Source organism: Myodes glareolus, chromosome 5 (genome assembly GCF_982192425.1).
Source record: "Myodes glareolus chromosome 5, mMyoGla1.1, whole genome shotgun sequence".
Lineage (NCBI taxonomy): Eukaryota > Metazoa > Chordata > Mammalia > Rodentia > Cricetidae > Myodes > Myodes glareolus.
The window spans coordinates 61,073,636-61,096,768 of NC_142030.1; the positions used below are offsets into that span (position 1 = coordinate 61,073,636).

A 23,133-nucleotide genomic window follows, 5' to 3' on the forward strand; every position below is an offset into this window, starting at 1 on the left:
GAGATGGTAAACAGAAACACTGATCTCGCAATGCATTTCCTCAACAAGATGCAAAGAAACTGTTACTAACGCTGAAGGAGCAAGAAGCGTTCCTTCACGCTACAGTTATACAGAACTTTCCACGGATGGCTATTGGATCCCAGAAAATTAGAGACCTTTGCATTTGTGAGGGTATGGGGACAGTGAACTGGTGAGATGACTCATCTTGCAAAGCCAGGTGATCTGAATTTGATTTCCGGGATTTACATGGTAAGAAAAAGAGAACTGATTTCCACAGGTTGCTTGGGAAACTTCTATCACGTGGTATACTTGCTACCTGGAATAGCCTTTGGGAAGGCTGATAGCGCATGATTGGAATTGAATGGTAGAGTCCTAGAATATGGTCCTTATTGTTCTTGATGGGTTCTAACAATCAGTTTAAAAAAAAAGAGCTATTTATAATCTGACTCCATCACATCCATTGTCATGATTTGGCTATGAAATCGACAGGCTTACTTGTTAAAAAGCTCTGTCCCCACTTGTTGGTACTACTCAGGATCCGGTGGATATCAAGAGATAGGGTCTGAGCAGCAGGCCACTGGGGACATGCCCTGGGAAAATACACCTTTATTTCCACACCCCTGCTCCCCCCCCCATTTCCTGGCTTTCACGAGGTTAGCAGTCATGCCTTGCTCTTCCATGAGATTCTCCCTCACATTTGGACAGACACCTTGTTACCATGAAGACACTGCTAGAAACCTGAGCCCCAATAAGCCCTTCCCTGAAGCTCTTTCAGGAATTTGTCACAGTGGTAAAAAATTAACAGTGCAGAAGAGAAGAGTCTCAAATCTTGCCTCTAGTTTAGTCATGCCATTACTTTCGTATTGTTGCTAAGCATCCTTTAATTTGGCCAGTCCCTTTCTCACAGCAAGTGTCTCTTCAATGAACCAACTGTGCTCATTAAAGTTGATGTAAACTCCATATCATCCGCTGTAAAACCTAATGACAAGCACACTTTGGACACGGTGACTCCTGGTGTGTTTACAGAGTTGGGACTTAGCTGTGGCTGTCAGAAATGAGCCCCAAAGCAAATTCTTTCCTCCAGAGAAACCAGGTCACTTTATATTTGATTTCTAAGCAGAAGAACCCATGCATTTGCCACAACTTCTGCATTTAATAGTGTGTGTGTGTGTGTGTGTGTGTTAGTAGTCATGTCCTAAGCATATCACTGAAAGTGTATAGTAACTTCCCTTCTTAGTTATAGACTCATTCCAAAGTTCCAAACAGTCATCTTTAATATATTCTGATGCTAATTTAGTGGTTACACTAACTGTTAATGTGATTCACAATCTATGATTTGAGACCCCTTTCAGGTCACGTAACAGATATCTTACATATCAGATATTTACATTACGATGCATAACACTAGCAAAATCACAGTTGTGAAGCATCAACAAAATAATTTCATGGTTTGGGCTCACCACAACATGATTTGTATTAAAGGGTCGCAGCATTAGGAAGATTAAGAACCACTGTTAATGTGTTATCATTGAAGTGTGTTGATGCAGATGTGAATTCGGTGATAAGTATTTAAACAATTAAGTCAGTGTGTGCATTTGTTTCTGTTTCTTTCAGCAGCATGAAATGTCACTTTATAAGAGACAAAGCCCTAGTACTTAGACATAATGTGTTTACAAATAAGAATACTATTTGAGCATATACCTAGACACTGATATAATATAGAGATGGTATTTGAACACATGCCCATTTAATGAACCTTCTTCAAAATGTTTTTTGACTTAATAAAATACTCTTCAGCCTAGTTTCTGACATCCAATGGTACTTCCTTTGTAGCAGTTTTACCCTGCTATCAACCAAGGAGTCTCTGTAATGCTACACCTTAACCCCAGCTACGGCCACAGGAAACAATCCAGTCCATTTATAAGTCAAAAGGATATTAACTCATGGGGCCTTCAACGTTTAGCACGTCTTCCACTGTCACCATTTATTTTACAACTACTGCCAAATTCAGAAGAGAAGCCTCTTCGTAAAACGCAGTGAAACCTTAGCAGTCTGCGCTTTTCCTTCACCACTAATGCTGCTGAACCCGGACTGCAACCAAGGCTTCACTAAAGTTTAAACTGGGGATAAAAACAGAAACAAAAAAATGTATATTGCTAAATTCAAAATGCTACATGTTATAGCATGATCCTAGAATGTATGCAGGCCCAGCATCATGAGTGTCTAGCCTGTGTGTTTACACAAGGCCACATACTTAATGGAAGCTCTTGGTTAATGCATTGGTATAATATATTTCTGCTACCATCTTGGGATTCTAAATAATTTTGAGCAAGGGACCCACATTTGGGGGGTCTACTTCACCTCCCTAATTATATATCCATCCTTCCCAGGGTGAGACTGTCAACTCAAGCCACATGAAGTCACTTGAGTTTAATCACACCCACAGGGGTCTCTGTTTTGTCCCACAAGACCGGTCTATTTATACAAGGATGGATAGCATGCCAATGCCAAATTGCCCTCCAAGCCTTAAATCCCTGCTCTCTGTTCTTAGGTCTGATCACAGACTCTTAGATACTAGTCACAGTTTGGCCAGCAGCCTCTCTCAAACAATGTTAATGACCAAACAAATGAAGAAATAAGTGAACCCATTCTGATATTAGAGCAAAAGTTCTCTGAAATGATGCGGGGAGGATCTTCCACTCATGCATTCTTTTGTTATGGTTGTCACAAACTGTACAAAGAACAGAGAAAAATTCCAACAATAAGTATTTGATCAAGGAGAAAGAATTACAATAATCTCAACTAAAAACAGGGTGAGCCACAGAAGAATCAGAAAGGGTGTGCTGATTTCAGGATGAGTTAGGCTCCATCTTGCCCTGTGTATCAAGGCTTGGACACTCTCCCCCTGCACTTGGTATTCTCCGTAGCAGCAGGGCTCAGGCCAAACAGAAAGCAGGCTTCCCATGTGTGCTGAAGCTATGATGAAGACTTGAAATTTAACCGAATTACCACGACATGGGGGAAATTGCCACTGTCTCTGGGCATGAATGGATTTACTTAAATTAAGACTAGCCATAGTTGAAGCTTCAAAGCTATGACAGAGCACTTCCCATTGGTGACATCTCACAGGAGGGAAAACAGAAACCTTTCACTTAAGTCACTGAAACTTCAGCTAATGAGGAAACACAGAGAGTACCCTTGTTGTTCAATGATGTGGCATTTACACGGCCCAGAGGAGCCTGGAGAGGTTAAGTGGCTTGTCTGGGGTCAGCAACTAATGAGACGCAGATCTGGGGCTCAGCTGGGCCTCTAGCCTCAGGTCCAGGACCATTCTTTTCCCAGATAGTTAAGGAAAAAAAATACTGTCTATCTTCCTCAAAGAGCTGTCACCCTAAAGTACCAGCCTAGATCCCAAATTCTCTGCTATTTGGACTAAAAATCAGAAACCCGAAAATTCAGACAAGTTTTGGCCCTAGTTTAGGAGAGAGAGTCTTATAAAATGGCTTTCTCACACTCCAGGACTTGCAGTATCATCAAAGGTCCTCCTAAGGTTCAGGCTGCGGACTTCGACCAGATTTCCCTGCAGCAGTGACATGCCAATCAGTGCTTCTAACAAGTTCACAGGCATTGCTGCTATTGACGGTTAGGGATCATTTTGGCAAAGTAAAGCCCTACATGGCCTCTAATTGATACAAGGAATTTCGAGTGCTAGTCCTGGCCTTGAAAACTTGAGAATTGATATTTGGGGGGGGGCACACAAACAATTAAAATAAAACAACAACAATGAAGAAAACCAAGAGAAGTAGTTCCTGTTTATAACCCAGATTCCTGACTTGCTTTCTTTTCTTTTCATTTATTTAATTAATTAATTTAGAGGAAAAAGTCAAGTCCTGATCCTCATTACCACAAATTATGCCATTGAGTTTCCCCTATTTGGAGAAATTGCAAGAGTCAGCATGCCCGGGGTACCCGGGTATCTCCCCTCCCAGGCAAGCATCAGAGAGTTTATTTTGAAGTGAATATGAGGAGAATTCAAAATTAGAGGTACACCATACACAGCAATGTACACAGTTTGATTGGGGCTCATATAGATGGTCCATCTGAACCCTAAAATCTGTGACGCTAAGATGCCATCCAAGGGAAGACATACTGTGGACTCTAAAACACAGACTTTGTCCTTCGTTCTCTCCACCTTCCTCCTTATTTGGTACTGCTGACCAATACACAGAATCAAGCCAAGGCAGGGGCCACCTGGAAGTGAAGCAACAGTTACTAAGGACTCACAAAATAAAATGACAGAAACAAAAGTCACGTGGGGAGCATACTCTATGCCATTTTTAAAAATCAGGAGAAGAAATTGGAGAAATGGGGCAGCAAAGTGGAGACAATCTATGCATAGGTGTAAGGAGGTAGAGTTCTGGAATGCAAAGGAAGGAAAACCATGAAATCCTCATGGAGACATCAAGCCTGTTTGACTGACACCTCATTGGAAAACCAAGGAAGGACATAGGGAATCTTCAGGGGATGAAATGGGGGAAAGTTGCAAACAGGAAAATATTTGCAAAGGAGAAAAATGCAGAGGCCCAAGGCAGGGGATAAGCTAGAATTGCAGAATTATGACATTTTCCATTGTAAATTTTGCCTTTAGGAGGCAGAAACTGAGACAAGGTGCTGTGCTCAAGTTGTTTCGGGAAATGACTCCAGGCAGTGAGAGAAGATGACTGGGAAGGCAACAACAACATGGAGGCTTCTCAAGCCATGGACACAGCTGTGGGGACCTCTGGCCGCAGGGTGGTGTGTGTGTGTGTGTGTGTGTGTGTGTGAGAGAGAGAGAGAGAGAGAGAGAGAGAGAGAGAGAGAGAGAGAGGAAAGTGATAGGGGAGAAGAAGGAATAAATAAAGGAAGAGAAGGGAGAAAAAGATGATAAGGGGAGGGGAGAGAAGAAAAATGGTGAGGGAAGGGGAGAGAGACAAAGGCATCAAGGATACAGAAAGTCATCGTTTGTCAAATGTCACAGTAATCATTTTTTTACAAGAAAAAACCATAGGTATAAAAACTTGTGAACTAAAATACAACAAGAAATAGGGCATTTTTATTTTCTTGAAGTATCTCTCTACAAAATGTTTATTCTCTATAAAGAGGAAAATATTAACTTGGGGATTTAGGAACTTGGAGTCACCATCTTAACTACACTACTGGTATTAACAAACGGCCTCTCTTGTTACAAGTTGAGAAGAGAGCCAGTTGTCCCTGAGGAATCCTTGAACAAACTGAGTGCCTCAAATTAATTAAAAGACAGTGCCTCGGGCACACAAAAGCAAGGGATGCTCTAGTGGTTTAAGGGCCTGAAGACCAGACTGAGAAACAGTCCCAGACTAGATGACCTTTAAAAACATGACAAGACATTGGACTCTGGAGCAAAAAATTCACCATTCGTGAGATAAATCCTGAGATTTGCATTAAGTGAGTCTCAGATTAGTTGATGGTACAGTATCCATGTTCTTCTGGGGGTTCCACAGTTGCTTGTGGTTTTATAACAGTAGCACATGAAATGCTAAACAAAGGGAACATTGAAATATTTTGTTACTTTTTGCAGACTTTTGTGAGACTAAAATTATTTCAAAATGAAATAAATATTGAAACAACAGTAATCTTAAAAAATAAATGCAAGCAGGCATCTTAGAATAGGAAGTAAACACATGAATTCTAGTTTCAGTCACACAAAACTGGACTCTCCCCAACTGTCTGAACTTCAGCAAATTCCTCCTTAGAGAGCAGTGCTGTGTCCAACTGAGGAGACATAAATGTCCAAGAAACACGTGAAGACAGAGCAGTCCTTCTCCTGTTGTTTCCTGTTTTGAAACGTAATTTTTATTTTCTTCAAAGAGAAGCCATGTCTTCTTGGATATATACCATTGCCTTTCATTCTTCCCACAATTCAGTTGGGTTTGTTTGCTTTGTCTGTTCTCCTTGGCCATAGTTTGAACTCCTGACTTTGCTTATTGTTGCCTACAATTAGAGCTTCATTTCTTTGACTTAGTCTATTTAGTCCTTTAAGACAAATGCAAATGCATGATCAGAGATTATTCCTTGATAGCAATTTGTATCTCATTAAAAAGAAACGTGCTTGAGGAAGCATTGGAGATTGGAAGATGGTAGGAGATAGAAAGGGGCATCCGACTAGAAATCCCAGGGAACCAACTAGGAATGGCTGGGAAAGGGTGTTCAGAAGAGGATGGGTGACTGCCCCAAATCTCTGTTTTCAATAACAGGCAACTCCAAAAATTTGGTTTTCAAATTTGGGCTTCGAATACAAAAAAGTTGTATTTCAAAACAGACAACTTCAGAAAATAGAAGAAAAAGTTCAAGAGCCCATCTCAGAAGTGGGTCTGGGAACGCCTCCCTGCTAGTGAGAGGGAGCGACTCTCATTGTGACTTAAGACAGCCTCAGAAAGTCTGCCCTTTACCCTTAGTGACAGATATTGTAAGGAACAGAAGGGAGAACAATGAGAAAAAAGTCGCACGGAGCAGAAGCATTGGCGGGGAAGGGGAGGTATGGGGAAAACTGGCCTTTTTTTCTATGGTTGGCCACCCTAGACTCTCCATGAACCACATATTGGGAAACCTCAAAGAAAGTGCCATGGGATTATATGATGACACCAGACCAGCAGAATATCTAGACTGTGATGAAGAAACTTTGATTCAGAACTGCACAATATTTGGCAATATGGAAACCTGGTTGAAGCCTGAGTGTGCAGGGAAAGACATGGATTCCTGACACATGACGGAGATTGGGAAAAAGCAGTGACACCAGCTTTGACAGCAGACCCTGGAGGAACTGCCCAGACTCCCAACCAGCACTGGCAACCTGATCCAGAAGAGCCTCCCGCTGCTGAGACCAACGTCTGTGCCCTAGCCTTGCAAAGGACCACCCAAGGGTGTGACTGGCATCTAGGAGCCTGGGAAGGACACAGAGAGTCAAAACTGGAACCAGCAAGCAGACAGATGACCTCATCAGACTGCACCCCATGTGCTCTCCACACTTTGCACTTATTTCTCCATCATAAAATGCACATTGTCAACCTAGCGGGCCAGCTCGTTCCTTCTGTGTCCTCACTCTGTTTAGTTTATTGTTTTTTTCATTTTCTTCATACCCTTTTCCTCTCTACTCTTCATTGTTAAATTTTTGTCTTTTAATAGTCTTTCTAAAGAGATATAGGCTGGCTTGATTGGGAGGAGCGGCCTCCGTATCTTAGCCTTCTGCGAACTGGCATTATTGTGGGTTTTCCAATGCATTTCTTCACCACACATTTTTCGTTCTACCTTTATTGAGATCTTCCTCTTTGACAGCCTTCTACTGGCTTTCACCATGTCCATTTCTTCCACTGTGATCAGGATGCTATGACCACTCTCTCTCTGCATTTATCCTTTCCACTCATTCATGTAACTAACGTCTTAGAGCCCACAGTCCAACCAATGTCCCTGTACTTCCACTTCCTATAATGATTGCAGCTAATTCTCATTTGAAAGTCAATACAGGGTATGTCAGTTGAATTCTGTAAAGGGAAATGCTGAAAAATATCAACGAGAAAAGACACTTGAAGGCATTCTTCAAACTCAAGAGAAACGTTTGTAAGGCCACTGGAAAGAATCATCCACACTAAAGGAATAGCCAGCCAAATGAGTAGGGGACTACCAAGCACTATAAAAAAACAAGACAAGAAGGATTAATGCAGACCTTTCAACAACTGAGAACACACATCAAAAGAACAGATTAGCAGACTGGATTAGCACACAGGGATCAGGGGTTAGAGAGATGGCTCCATGGGCAACCCCAGCAGTGGGTAACTAAGGCAGGCAAGTCTTGGGGATTGTCTTGCTATTCTGGAGTCTGCAAGAATGAGAATGTGAGACCTCTGTTTGCAGCAGAGGATTGGTGGGCAGTCAAATAAAACTCAGATCCCCTTTGAAATCGAAAGTCCTGTAGTGGTTTCAAGTGCTGGTTTATGATTTGTTTAGGGTCCCTGGGGGTTGCAGTCCATCTGTCTAGTTTTCTGGGTTGCTTGTTGTATCCTTTTGAGTTTGTGTGGGGTTTGAGGCTTGGAATGACACCCTCAGAAGGTTCAGAGTAGCTCTCTGCCAATCCAATCAACCACAGCTCCACGTCAGTGTGTTTCCAACGTGTAGGCACTGGGATTCCAAAATTAATATTTTGAATATTCAACGTGTCCCTGAGGGAGAGTAAAGGCCCTTCCCACTTTTGTTTCTCCTGCAAAACAAATCCAGAGGAGGTCTTTGCTGATGAAACTCTTGGCTTCCTGCTGTCCAGCTGTGCTCCATCTCTGTGGCTTTTTCCTCTTAGACATCCAAAAATAGTCAGGGAGCCTGCTTCTGAGCGAGACTTGGCCTGGCCTGGCCAGCTTCCATAGGCAATTTTAGGAGAAGATCATTTTTTCTTTACAGTTTTTTCTTATTAGAACCCATGCAAAGCTCTCTCTCTCTCTCTCTCTCTCTCTCTCTCTCTCTCTCTCTTTCCCCATGTATCAAAATTTTAGTGTCTTCCTTTGCTTTGATTGACATGTAGCAATGCCTGCAAAGAGCCATAATGGGACATGAGTGAAGGGATCTACTTAACCCTCCTGCCCATCTCTCTGTATCCTATTTCTCATTGGCTCCCATGTAAAAAGGTTATCCTTTTTATCCTCACTTTATGTTATGTGTGGATATGTATGTGTTGTGTACCTGTATGTAGAGGCCATAGGTCAGCCTACACTGTAGTTCCTCAGGATGGCAATTCATGTTGGCTTTTGGAGACTGAATCTGTTGCTAGGACCTTAAGCTCCCCGATGTGGTTGCGCTGCCTCACCAGAAAGTTCCAAGGATCTGCCTGTCTCTGACTCCTCGGTGCCGAGGTTAGAAGAACACATGATCCCACCTGCCTTCTCACATGGGTCTAGGGACTGAATCCAAACCCTCAGGCAACACTTTTCAACTGAGCAAATCCCATTGCTCCCTTAGCCCTGTGTGATTTGATTTTAAATTGTAGGTAACTGAAACTTTGTTTATAAACCCAAGATTTGTAGGCACATAAGGATAATATCTGGCAAGAATCATGACAAGAAAATATTCTCTGTGCTGTAGTTATGACTGTACCCTTAACTTGCTCTGATACCTGTCTGTATGCTGTCCAGAGCCTCCATTGTCTGTTGGGTAATGGCATTATGATATAATAATAATTGCTAGTACTTACTAAGAACCAACTATTGACATACACTGTGTTTAGCACCACATTATCCAATTTAGTCACCACAAACCTATTACAACGCTTACTTGGTCTAAGAGAAATGGAGATTTTTGAGAAATCAAGTAAAGTATCCGAAATCAAGCAGCTAATAAATAAGTCATTAAGACAGTGTCCAGAGTCACCACTATTAAGGAGTCTTCAAAACCTCTTTATGCTTCTACAGCTGGATAGTGAGCAGAGGACGTGAGACAGATGCTCGTACAGGGAGCACAGTCTTGCTTTAAATGACTAGAAACTCACAGGTCAGATTTTAAAATTTCCAACATGCATCATTAGTGAAGCAACATCTTTTTTTAAAGGGCTCTCAAGAATATATATATATATATATATATATATATATATATATATATATATATATATATATATGGGGTAAGCACTCACTGATACAGAACAGTTTAGATGCCATTGCTGATCCAACTATCTTCATTCAGTCATTCTGTCTAGGGGTGAAGAGCAAGCTGCCTGCTCTGCTTTGACCACCCAAAAGAGTGCAGGAGCAAGAGAGGGCAAGACTCTCTTCCTCAGTTTACAAACTGTTGTGTTCATAGACAAGACCACACCCTAGGGTTCATAATCTCCAAAAGCCATTGGCTAAATAGATCAAAATCCCCAACATTTCCATTTTTTCTAAATATGAAGGTTCTAATCCTAACATAAAACTATATGCAAAAAGAACAACTATCAAGTATTGTGCAGAAGAAAGAAAAAGTAATAACATAAACAAAGATGAAATTACAGCCAACAAGAACAACATCAAGTAAGAAACACATTCTAAATATCCAGACCACAGGTAATTGACAAATAACAGAGATTATTCTAATAGCTCTTCTATACTGAAGAGTCTAAGATTTGTACCTAATATGCCCTAGCTACAATATGAGAGAATTATAACTATGATGTAACAGGAATGAGTGGGCCTGCTTTTCATCCTGGCTGCCCGGCTAGTTTACACCTGAAATAAACACACAGAAATTGTATTAATTAAAATACTGCTTGACCATTAGCTCTAGCTTCCTATTGGCTAACCCTCACATCTTGATTAACTCATTATTTTTAAATCTGTATCACCACATGACTGTGGCTTACTGGCAAGATTCTAACCTACGCCTGTCTCAGGCAGGAGATTCATGGCATCTGCCACACTGCCCTTCTTTCCAGCATTCAGTTCTGTCTACTCCACCTATCTAAGTTCTGCCCTATCAAACAGCCAAGGCAGTTTCTTTATTAAACCAATGAAAGTAGCACATAGACAGAAGGACCTCCTACATCACTATGATAATCTAGTTTTCAACCCCATCAAAGACCTGAGAAGGAAACTAATATTACCTGAGTAAGCAAGGCATGCAAGCAAATGACTTCCCAAGGATGCAAGAAATAGCAGAAACAATTGGCTGCCTGGAGAGTCACTCAAAGTCTCTCTGCAATGTTGGGGCAACCAACTTTGGCTATGGACCCAGGATATCTGACAGACCATTTTCAGAAACAGGAAAATTGGAAAGACGGTCCTACCCTGTCTTGACAAGGTTCAGCAGTCATTTTCCCTTGTATCTTGATGAAGCAACATCTTACACCAAACAGAATCACAGGACCATTCAAACTGAGTCCATTTTGCATGCTGCAGGAATAAGCTCAATTAAGCGTCCCAGATTCCTTAGAAAGACACTGGAAAATGCGGTTGTGCTTACTTCAGTACCAAAGAGGAGGAAGGCCTGAGGATATGAAGCCATAAAATGAATCCCACCATGGAGGGGAAAAATCAACCACAAGCTACCCAAGATATCTTGACACAGAAACACCCCCTACCCAGTCTCCTCTTAAGGAGAGAGCCCCTACCACCCACTCTGCCTGAACTAGTGATGGCTCTGGTGACAACTGTGCTTACCAAGGTTGCTAAATTGTGGCAAGTCACAGGGCTTATAGTATGCCGGATATCAAGGTCACAAAGGGTAGGATCAAGGATTCTGCTGCAGGTAGCCCTAGGAGACAAGACAGTTGTATGATAGAACCCACAGGACCCCCAAATACACCAAAAAGAATGAGAAGCAACCTGGGAGCTGTGAGGAAGATCTTTACTTTCTCTTAATCTTCCCTGCATTAGCCTACAGAAATCAGGGTTTGATTGAGTGGATTCAGCTCAATCTAAGTGGAAGGGAGAAGGGGAGCTACCGTGGGATGCACTGAAATAAAAATTCCTCCAGGGGGAAGCTATTGGTTACGATACTAACAGTTTAGTTCCATCACCCATGAAGTGGAATTAGTACTACTGAGGAGGTGGTGACAGAACAAGGTGAACATGTCCATCACTTGTATGTGCCAGACAGCACATACAAGCAATGTTGTAATTGTGATTTTTAAAAATGTTAAATTACATTTTTATTCTCTCTCTGTCTTACATGTGTGTCCGCGTGCATGCCACTGCACACATGTGCAGAACAGAAGACAGTTATTCTTACCGTGATAAAGAGGAGGAATACAAGAACACACGCTGCAGCAACTATCTTACACAGAATCTCTCGTGATCCACAAGCTCTGGATGGGGGAGGAGGAGGTCCCCCTCTCAGTTCTTTTAATTATCTGTATTCCCCAAACTAAGGGCTTGCATTTCTGGACATCAGTTTTTCTAGTGCTATAATAAGAACATTGGTTGAGAACCCAAGATCAGTGCTAGCTTTGAATTTGTTCAATACTTCCTTCCACAATAAACAGACACTTTACCCTAAAACAGCTGAACTCTACTACAGAGGGTCTGTTGTCATATGAAATGGTTTATGAATTAGAGATTAAAAGGGCACTTAATAAGAGAAAATAGCCTGATGCCGATTTCCTGATATTACTTCAACTCAGAAGTGGTATTCTGAGGAAAGTCCTCTGGGACAGTCGGCTTCCCACCCAAGTGATGGAGTTTACAGAAGCCATGGAGAGTGACCGTGTTCACCTATGTGCTGGTGCTATTGCTAAAGCCGATCTTCCATCTGGCCTCCTAGAGCTATCCCTGTGCTCTGTAACCCACACATTAAAAGAATCCTTTGCCAGAGTTTAAAGACACGACTGGTGTAAAGGGACTTGCAGCAGAGGGGGGAATGAAGGGTTCAGCAATAGCACACACATGACAAAAATTAACCGTGCAGTAATAGAAGTGCTAAGGAATGACCTAGGTCTAAATATCTGTATTTCTGTTTAACTTACATTTCTCTCCCATGTGGCTTTCATTAGTTAAGTAAACAAATGTTCATTTAGTTTCAACTCTGTTCAAGGCCCTCTATGAGGCACTATGAGGGGCTGACACAAAGATAAATCAAATTGAGATGCCCTTCCCCTCTAGGAGCAAGCAGCTGATGAGGGGGCAGAGGGTAAATGCAGGAGTAATTAAAACAGGAGAGAAACACTCTGTTCCCTCAGGGAGCATCGAGAAAAGCTCTGGGCATGTCTCTAGCTGGGGAGATGCATTCCGTTGGGAAAGTCAGGAAGCAAATTGTGAGCAGTTTCAATTGGGTCAGAATGGGTGGGAGGGGGAAAAACAGTTGGTTTCGTTTGTTTGGAATGTAGGATTAAGAGACAGGAGAACACTAGGAAACAGGGTTAAAATGTCAAGTGGACGCCATGTCGTGACCTTGAAGGGCTGACTGAGGAACTTGAGCTCATTCTCTATGCAGAAGAAACCTTTAAAATATTAGGACCTAAGGATTGCAACATTGTAGTTAGGAATTAGAAAGAGGGCAGTCTCAATAGAAAACCAGCAGAGACAAGCAGCTGCTGGCTGGTCAGAGACATTTGCAATGAACGACAAAAAACTAGCAAGTAGCTGAGCTGGAGCAAGGGCAGAGTGTTGGTGATGGAGACACTGAAGGTCTGCTTGGGACTGTAATCATTCTGTTTATTAATAGTGGTTTGTACTAATCTCTGACTATTCCTAATTTCTACCCTAAGCCCCTGACAGGTGTGTATTGTGATGGACCAGTGGTCTTTATTGGTATTAGCAGTTTGTGAAGAGGCGACCCCCTTCTTGCGGAAGGAGAACTGTGTGGACCTATATTTAAGGAGAAGAAGTAGGAAGAATATCCAAAGCGCAAAGGAGAAGTGGTCCAGGGATGTAACAATGAGATCTGGGGAGCGAAGAGCCCAGGTCTTCCTGAGTAATGTGCTAAGAACGGTGGAGTAATAATAAACAGGAGCAAGGACGCTTCAGAATCAATTCCAGTTATAACCAGATTCCAATGCGGCTTTCACAGAAGACTGCAGGGAAGAATGGGATAAATGCAGTTATTAAAAGTGATTATCAGAATAGCACTGCACACCAGTGGCTCTCATCGGCCTTTTTTCAATACTTCTATTATATATGTGTGTGCGTGTTATGTTATATATGTATATCTATACACATACAGGGAAGGAAAAGGGAGAGAAGGAGAGCATATTCATTTTGTTCATTTCTTTGGGGAATGTTGGAATGGAATTTCTGGGTTACACTGCCGTGAAACTCGGCCTTTACAAGGACCTAATGAAAGACGTGTATCGTGTTCATTCGTCTGCAATGTATTTTTATTTTACCTCCTGGGAACACTAGCAGAGAAACTACAGACCTTTCTCACTTCATGATACTTCATCAAAACTGTTTCCCCTTCTGTCTCCACTCTGTTGTGCTACCAAGTAACAAGAGAATCAGATAAAGGAATCTGTGTAAATGTTAGCCAGCATACTTTACTAACCCAGGCATGTGTTCAGCACTGGAAATAAAGTATAATACAGCTGCAGTTTCTACTTTTAGCCACCGATCTGCAGGTGTATTGTGTGATGCAGCAGTTACCCCAGTACACATCCACTAAGCATATTTATCTACCAAATAATTGTGAATAAGTATCATATTCCAAGCACCAGGGAACCAGAGTAAACAAAACAGACATGTTTGTGGTTCTGTTAGAGTTCCCAACTTAAAGGGGCAGGGGAGATAGGAATCAAAGAACCACACTAACAAATGTGAAGTGCTCTAGAGAGAGGAAATGCCAGCAAAGGCTGTGATAAATTCAGCCAAAATATGGGATCAAGATGGGCTTTCCCAAGGATATGACACTCAAGCTGAGATATGAAGATTAGGCAGCAATTCTATAGGCGAAGCAAGTTTGCAGAGAGGTTCCATTACAGACAAAGAGATGGAAGGATGGGGAAACCCAGCACATTCACGGACAAGCTGGCTGAAAGGCAGACAGTGGAGCAGAAGGGACAGGATTAGAGCCTCAAAGAGGACTTGAAACTACTCAGGCAGCACCAACAAGCTCCTCTCTGTTGGAACACACCTGGGAAGTCACTGTCGTGTTTTAAGTATTGAAGAAGCATAATAGAATTTGTGTTTTGAAACCCTTTTTCTAGATGTAAATGCAAAAATAACCTCTGTTTACAGAGATCTAAGGTGGCCAGAGGTAATCGCCTACAAAGCAGTTTCGTTCTGGAGGTCAGGTGAGGGGCGCAATGAGTGCCACGGAGAGACAGAAATCAGCTTAGGAGAGACTGAAAAGCAAAACCAAGAGTGTGGGAATGGATCACCCAGCTCCTAGTTCCTGTTTTGTGCAATGCCTGTGATACAACTGATTTCAACAACCCATTAGTGATAACACCTGTTATTGATCTGGTTGTATTAATGTTGACCTCATTATTAATAATGACTATTGACTAGTCCAGGTGAATAGGCTGTGAGGTAGCCCTAGTATGGAGAATGAGGAAAAACCTTTGGAATTAGAAATTTCAGACTTAAGCCCTGATTTTGCTGGCAGTTAGTTAGGGGTAAAGGGAATAATTGGAATCAGTCATCCAGAATAACCGTAGTTCCCAAGAAGTAACAAGCAATTTCAGTGTCCAAGGAGCATTTAGACATTGAGAACTCAGCTCTAAATTCAGTAATCCGGCTGTAACAGCAGCGGTTCTTGTAGAGTTCCAGTGCAGGCGGGAGCCAGGGACACGTGAAGCAGCTCTTTCCCTTTCTGAGGACTCGACTTCTCATTCCTCATTTTTTTTAAGGGTACTACTGAGTACAAAGTAGTCTTCCTAATTTCTCCATCATCTCAGCCTTCATGAAAGCTTTTTAACTGGCTTCATTCCTTTCCCTTAACCTAAATCTGATTGGCTTTGGACATTAGGGACTGTGAACAGTGAGTTAACTCCTGTTGAAGTATAAGTTGCTCACAGTGTTGCAGCATTCAGGGTCTTCCCTGGTGTTCAAAATAAAAACTGAAATAGAGAGCGGTTTACTGTGAATTACATTCAGTGTGTGTGTGTGTGTGTGTATGATGTGAAAAGTTCTTTGATATAATGAAATGATTGAACGTGTTGTACCCTGAGATGATCAACACCTAATACGGTCACGGATCAAAGCATCATATTGTGCATTATCTATCTATATTAGGTGTTAATAAAAAAATAAAATGCTTTTAAAACTGAGCAGGATGTGATCATCAAGTATTTGCACATGGCCACTGTGGAGACCCCGGGGGTAGAGTTCAGGAAGCAGGCGGTGTCCTTGCATTGAGTAGAGAGCACCTGCTGCACTCAGCGTTTTCAGCAAATGGAAAGCTACAAGACTCAATGTGCGGCTCAGATCCTTACGGGAAAACTACATTCTTCTAAATGAGGCTGGCAGAGCGAGATTTCTGTTCATTTTCAGCCTTTTGAAAAGTGTCTCCAGATCCAAACAAAGAATCAAGGTAAAAAGAATGGAAATTGGATTTACTTGCAAACATAAAAGCAACGTACTGGAAATTGAATGCAAAGTATTTTTGCATAGAAAAAAATCTAATTGAGCTTTACCCAGTGTAAGTTGTATACAGGAAATTAATCTGATCATAAAGTTCAACTTTTATTTTGCCCTATGGTGCTGGGGATCAACTCAGCGTTCTCTACTACTGAGCTGCACCCCCTACCCTCAATTATTTTTAACAATATACACCAAATGATGTTCCAATAACTGAGGTGTAGAACACAAGAGTCAGAAAAACCCATTCCTGCCTCGTTGCAACAGGATTGGCTTTGAATGAATCTTATTTCAGATGTTAAAGAAAATGTTCAGGTTTGATGATGGACTGTATTTTAAGAGGAAAGGGGGTAGGAGAAAAGATTAGATGATGACCCCAAGATCTTGTCCTGAGAAACTTGCTTTTTCTGACAGTTAAGTAGGGATGGCTGGAATATTGTGCCGCATATTGCTAGTTTATTTCTGGATACTATGGAAGGATCTAGATATGCAAGCTGAAGTTTAATGTATAGATAAGCATTTGGAAAAATGATTATGAATGGACAAAGATATGCTTATTGAAATAAACCCAAGTCCTATTTTGCAACTGTGAAGTTCCCAATCACAGAAACACCTGACGTCACACAACATGGCGCAGGAAGGATCTGCGCATGCCTAGCTGTGGACGCCCGTTCAGGTGTGAGCTGTCATGTGAGGAACATCTTTCCCGAGAATGAGATCCCCGTCTCTTTAATCCTTGCATCTTAATTCTGAGAAGTTACACTTAGTGGATTATGTGTAAAAATTAAACCCAGTAATCTAAAACACAAAGCCTTTCATTTGTGCCCAATGTGTTTGCTACCACTCTCTTTATAGTAATGAAGTACAGGCAGAGCTAAAATGTCTAGAAAAAATGATTACGTAAGTAAAGTAAGGCACATCTGGATAGAATATAACTGAAATTGCTATTGGATGTGTACTGTATTCCTGTTACTATTCTAAGGTTTATCTTATATAATCTCTTTTATACTTCTATTGTTTTAGTTAGTACGCAGAACAATGGGCTTTGTCATGACATTTTACATACATATGTATCACTGTGTCCTCCTCAAGATCACCACCAATACTGCCTCCATCCATCTTGTCTCATTCTGCTGGTACCCCTCATTTCTATAAGAATCCCCCTTCTGATTTTATATCATATATATGTATATATATTAAATCTAGATTCCACATATAGGAGAAAATTTGCAATATTTTGTCTTCTTCCTAGTTTTCTCTATTTCCTCCACATAACCCTCCTTTTGCTTCCACATCAAATGTGCAGTATTTGTCTGTTTGACTTACTTTACTTAAGATATTCATTTCCATATGAGTCTACCAATTTTCTTCCAGTAACATAATTTCATTCTTCTTAGCTGTTGATTAAAACTCCATTGTGTGTGCCCATGTATGTGTACATACCTGGGTTTTTAGACTGGTTCCGTAGCTGGGCTATTGTCAGTAGAGGTAAAGATAAACACAAGTTGGATTTACACCACAAATCAGACTCTTAGCCATAAATATATCACAATTTATGCATATTGAGGACAATCAGAATACAACATAAAAATAGGTTTTTATAATCCAAGGCTACTGGACTTTTTAGTGAAAAGTTTATTCGCCATTTTTCCAGGAAAAAACAATCTGTGATAGTAAGGAACAAACCATGTTGAGTAGAATGTTCTTACACACATTGGTAACACAAGGAAGCATGTATGCTTGAGTTTATAGAGAGGACAAGCCAAGAAATCTTCTGCAAGCTAGGGGATGTAGAGGGAAACCAAGGAAAGAAGTGTAGAGAGCAGGTAGACAGAAGAAGAGAAAGAAGGATGCAATGAGATCCAGAGGATGAAAGGGAAAAGAGGAGTTGATACAGGGGAGAAAACTGCCAAGATGAAACAGTCATCAAATACAGTACAGAGTACAGGAACTTGCATAAAACAGTGTGAGGAACATTAAATTAAGAGCCAAAGAGATTGTTTGAAAGGCTAAGTGAGCAAACTATGGTTATTATTTAAGGACCTCTTTCTAATGTCTTTTCTTGTGTATCTGTAAAGTAAAAGTCTTAATTCTCTAAGTAAATATATAAATATATATTCAGAAAGTATGATAAGTAATAATAAAGAAAATAAGGTAGTATGTAGACTTTTCTATGAGACTGTGATTAATTTAAAATTAGCAGACCAGCCCTCATAACTAGCCCAATGTTCTTGCATACCTAAATTCACATTTCTTTCCACAAGACATCAACATTTGCATTCTCTTTCTGTCATTTAACAATATGTCATGGTCATTCTCTAAGTTAATAAATAGTTTCTCTTGAATGATTGTATAATATCTTGTTGTCCAGATGAATAACCATTTATTTAATCAATCCTTGATTGATGGGCACTGGGTTATTTTGAATTCTGTTTCATTACTATAAACAACAAGGTGATGAATATCCATATATCCTTGTAAAAATATCCATTGGTTTCCTTAATATAAACTCAGGGGTAAAGTTGCAGAGTCAAAAAGAATATATACTTTAAAAATGTTTTTGCTTTATTTTGTCTAATACAAGTTACTCAAATGGCTTCCAGAAAATGTGTGAATCACATCTTCTCCCTCTAAGAGTGCGAAGGTGCTTGAGTCCCAACATAACTAACTTGAGTTGTGGGCATTCTTTCTGGTTTCTCAGATGGGCATGGTTAAAATGCACACTCTAAATCTCCCCTTTCTGATCGCACATTGCTGTGAAGAATGTAATTTGTTTAGATGCTTCTGTAGGATATTCAGTGGTGCACAGTAAAGCTAGAATTGGTGTTAGGGTATCTCCAGAAAGCAGAGAAAGTTCACAACCCAAGACGGAGTGCTGTAAGATTTTACATCCAGAAGTGCGTGTTTTATTCCCTCTTAGTAGAAAATTAGCAATAAAACCTGAAAAGTAACACATAACAAACACAGGAAAGCCTACTCCAAACAATTTAGAGAGCCATGCACTTTTCCTTTTGTAAGTCCAAAATTATTTTAAAGGATTCCTTTTCATTTGTGTTTTTCTTTTTAAAAGCAAAAAGAAATGAGGAATTGCTTTTCAGTTCTCTGAAAATAATCATGGGAGTCCAAGAATATTTTCCATAATTCGGACTATGATTTGAGGTTTGAACAAATGCTTAGCTATTAGTTCAATTCTAGATAAATAAACTTCAGAATTCTAACAACTTATTATTGGTCTAAATTGCAACAAAGAGAGCAATAATATTTTTCCATCATTTTAGCAGAACTTTAAATACATATTTACAACGTTTAGTCATTTCCCTTTTTAAAAAAATCTTTTCAGCCTCCATGGAAAAGGCCAGATGTCTAATTAGGGACTCTACAACTCAGCTGTATGGCGTTTACAAGTAACCATGGCAAGTATCAGTCACAATATCCCATTCCTCAACAATGAGGAAAATGCTTGTCAAAGGGGGTTAAATGTCTAAAAAGATCACTATATGTTTTGCTCTTGCTAACTTACGCTCTGATTAGAAATCAACAAACCACCCCTCACTCTTTCATTCTTTTTGTTTCTTATGTTCAATCTCATCTCCCTCCAGATTTTTTTCTGCATTAAATTTTTCTACAGTTTTTCATATCTAAGGAAAATTATAGATGGCCAGAGTTTATAATTTTTCTGTTTTGTTTTAATACATACAGCCAAATACTAACTTTTTAAAAGTCTTCTGTGAAAGAGGTGTGTGTATGTATGTGTACATGTGTGTGGTTTCCCTATTTTAAATAAAAGAATATCCCCATTTAAAAGCTTTGTGGTATATTGACGAATCAAAATGAGCAAAATTTCAAAGATTCCCCAGTTAGCCATTTGATCACTCACCCTGTGCTGAAATATTTTATTTTGAAAAGAAAGCAATAAAGATTTTTAAATGCATTTTTCGGACGTCTCCTAAAGTCTTAGTTGAAACGTAACCTGCACAACTGATGGAAAAAGTTACACAATACATTCATGAAAGCAAATTACCAGCACTCTAGGGGTTACTTGGCATTAAATTAATAAATTTGTATTTGCACAAATCTGTATGCTTACATTCAAGGAGTTGAGAGGTGAATGGATTTGTATTTTTTCAAGAAAGGCAGTTTAACTCCTATGGGAAACACAAGTAACATAAAGAGAAGAGTGAGCCTAGTCCAAAATGTCAGCAAGAAAATTAATTGCCATAATGTATACCAAGGACATAAGCACATGCTTGTTGAGTTCTTGGTCAGCTTCAGCTGTTACTGTAGGCACAGACACCCTGCCAGGACCGGATCCCCACTGGGCTGTGGCATGGCTCCTTGAAGTCCCCATTCCTCAGTGGTAAAATGGACAGAGTAATTGTTCTCACTCCATGGAATTGCTACAAGAATCAAGCACTCGCTCAGAAGAGGGTCTAGCATATGCTAAATTCTCACAGATATAGCATCTTGTTTACTGTATTTTAGGTGACTTTATTAAATTGGTAAGCAGTTGTTGATAATCATGAGGGTCGGTGTGATACATAATTCTATTATACATCCCGTTCTCTGGTTATTTTGAAGTTTGTAACATGCCACCGCGGAGCACAGTTATTAGATCCTGTGGTAGACCACCAGAAGTGTGCTGTCTCACTGTGTCTTTTCCCCTGCTGACCAGATCATGTCCACTTCCCACCTACCCCATGGTTTTCAGCCTCTGCCAATCACCTTTCAATCCCATGCTTTAAACACCTTTTATTTATATTTTCATTTTGTTTATACTTTATTCTATTTATAGTCCAACTGTGAGATCATGGCGTGTTTGTCCTCTGTTCCCGGTTCATCCCATTTAACAATATTGAGTAAGTTTATCCATGTTTTACAAATGAAAAAATGCTGTCCCTTTGTGGGTGGATAGTGCCCACTGAGCTTGTGTGCCACATTTTAAAATCCATTGATCTACTGATGGACACTTAGGTTGAGACCACATCTTGCCTAGTATAAGTAACTTTTGATACATAGTTCCATAATGCTATTGCTGGCTTGTTGCTTTTATTTTTAACTCTCAGCTCTCTAAAATATGTGTGGAATTAGATTATTAATAGTGGGATGCATACACACGCATATATAATTAGATATTTTAATTAAAGAAAAGGATCTCATTTTTGCTTGCTCTCTCTCTTTCTCCCTCTCCCTTTCCCTCCCTCTCACCCCCACCTCAAGCTTTGCATAAAAAGCGTGAAATCCAGATTCTGTAAATGCCGCTGTCTCAATGCGCAAGAGAATTAATTAATTAATTAAGTCAGGTGGTATGAATTACAATTCCACTATTAACTAACATAAATGAGGCTGAAACAAGGAACTCTTTCTCAGCCTGTCCAGCTTTTATCATTTACTAAAGTAAAAGCTAGGACGGAAATTGACTCAACAGCCATACAGGCCTTCTCAGAAACGAAGTGTTCTGAGAAAGTGACGTCTGAACCTCTCGTGTCTGCCCTATTCTGTGAAAAACGGGTGGAATTACAAATGAAGGCACCTGAAACTAAAACCAGACCGAGAGCCTGAGTGGCTGTGCGGGTTCCAAAGAGATTAGCGGCACAACACTGCCACCTATTGGACAAAAAAACCCAGGAGATTCCAATTCTTCCTTTATTTGTTAATGGTACCTGTACGCCCCCTCTAGGAGATGCAGTGTCGAAGTGCACATGAGAAAGAACAAAACGGAAAAACAGCTCCACTATTTAACAAGCAAATGAAAGGCTACTCCAACTCCTAGTTCTCTGAAAGTGTGTATTTGAAAACCTAAGTTTTTCCCCCAGGCCTCACGCTGTGTTTGCTCTCTTGCTCCTGCGCACTTGTGCCTTTGTCCTGCTGGCGGAGGAGAGCAGTCTCTAGCTCTGAGACGTCAGAGGCGGCATCACTTAACTGTTATTGTATTTTATTTGCTACTGACTTGTTATCATGGCATTAACGTTAGTACTTACAATTTTATAAATATATTTACATATTTACGAGGTACATTGCGATTGTTTGACTCATATGTACATTTTTTAATCATTGTTTGGGGTACTATATTGTCATCCCTTTGTAGTACAAATGTTAAAATCCTCTCTCTAGCGACTCTGGAACATGCAGTGCATACATTACTGCTAGCTCTCATCATGATATTGTACAGCAGCACTGGAATGAGAGGAGCCAATACTGTAATCTCATCTTCTGTGAGATAAGCTTTGTGTGCCCCACATACTTGACTTCCTTTGGGAACATCAATCAATAGAGCAGATGCCTTAAGAACTGGAGGTCATTCACTATTTGGCTTTGCTGCTCATTGATGCCCTAGACCAAAGGTGAAGTCCTTGCTGCTACTGCCCTCTCGTTGGTAACAAATGACGACGTCAACTTTTGGCTAGGCTTCAGGCAAGAGAGAGAGTCTAGAATTGCCTTCGGGCACTGCCATATTTATTAAAAAACATAGCTATAGATAGGCATAGTATGTGTGTAATGAGTCAGAAAATCGAAGGCCGGAAAAGGCCTGAAAGAAATAGATAGTCAAACTGCCTTCTAAACGTAGATTTGTGTTTCTGCCGGGAGAGTCGTGCAGCTCTCAACATTTGTCAGAGACACTTACTTTCATAGTGAGTAACAGCCAATGAAGAGATTAAAAAGTGGCCAAAGTGCTCAGGAAACATTGCAGAACGAAGAGCAGAAAGAGCCAGAGGAAGGAGCAGAGCGGTGCAGTGCTGTCTACCAGACTCTCCATGGCTGTTGCGCTCCAAAGCTCAGACCAGCTGTGCTCACTTGCACAGGACCTGCACAGGACCAAGCCAGTCTCAATTCCAGCATCAGTGGAGGAGGGACATACCCCGAACTGCTGAGCTATTGGCAGCGGAGGGCTGCTAAGGGAGGGAGAATTACACTTCCTTGGAAACTGCTGGTAGGTTGCCCATGCCCCAGTGGATCACCCACACCCATGCCCATATGGGCAGCAGTAATTGGACTCGGTGGGTTATTAATTTAAAAACAAAGACATAAGGTTGGGAGGGAGATGTGGTGTGGAATTCTGAGAGGGAGGTCGTCCGGTGGACACGGTCAAGATGCA

General features: G+C 40.7%; 1 protein-coding gene across 3 annotated transcripts in view; it reads right to left on the reverse strand.

Annotated features, from left to right (window-relative positions):
• The window catches only part of LOC125391771 (uncharacterized), a 252,517-nt gene that overhangs the window by 130,216 nt on the left and 99,168 nt on the right, over positions 1-23,133 (reverse strand). The gene's annotated exons all lie outside the window — the stretch shown is intronic.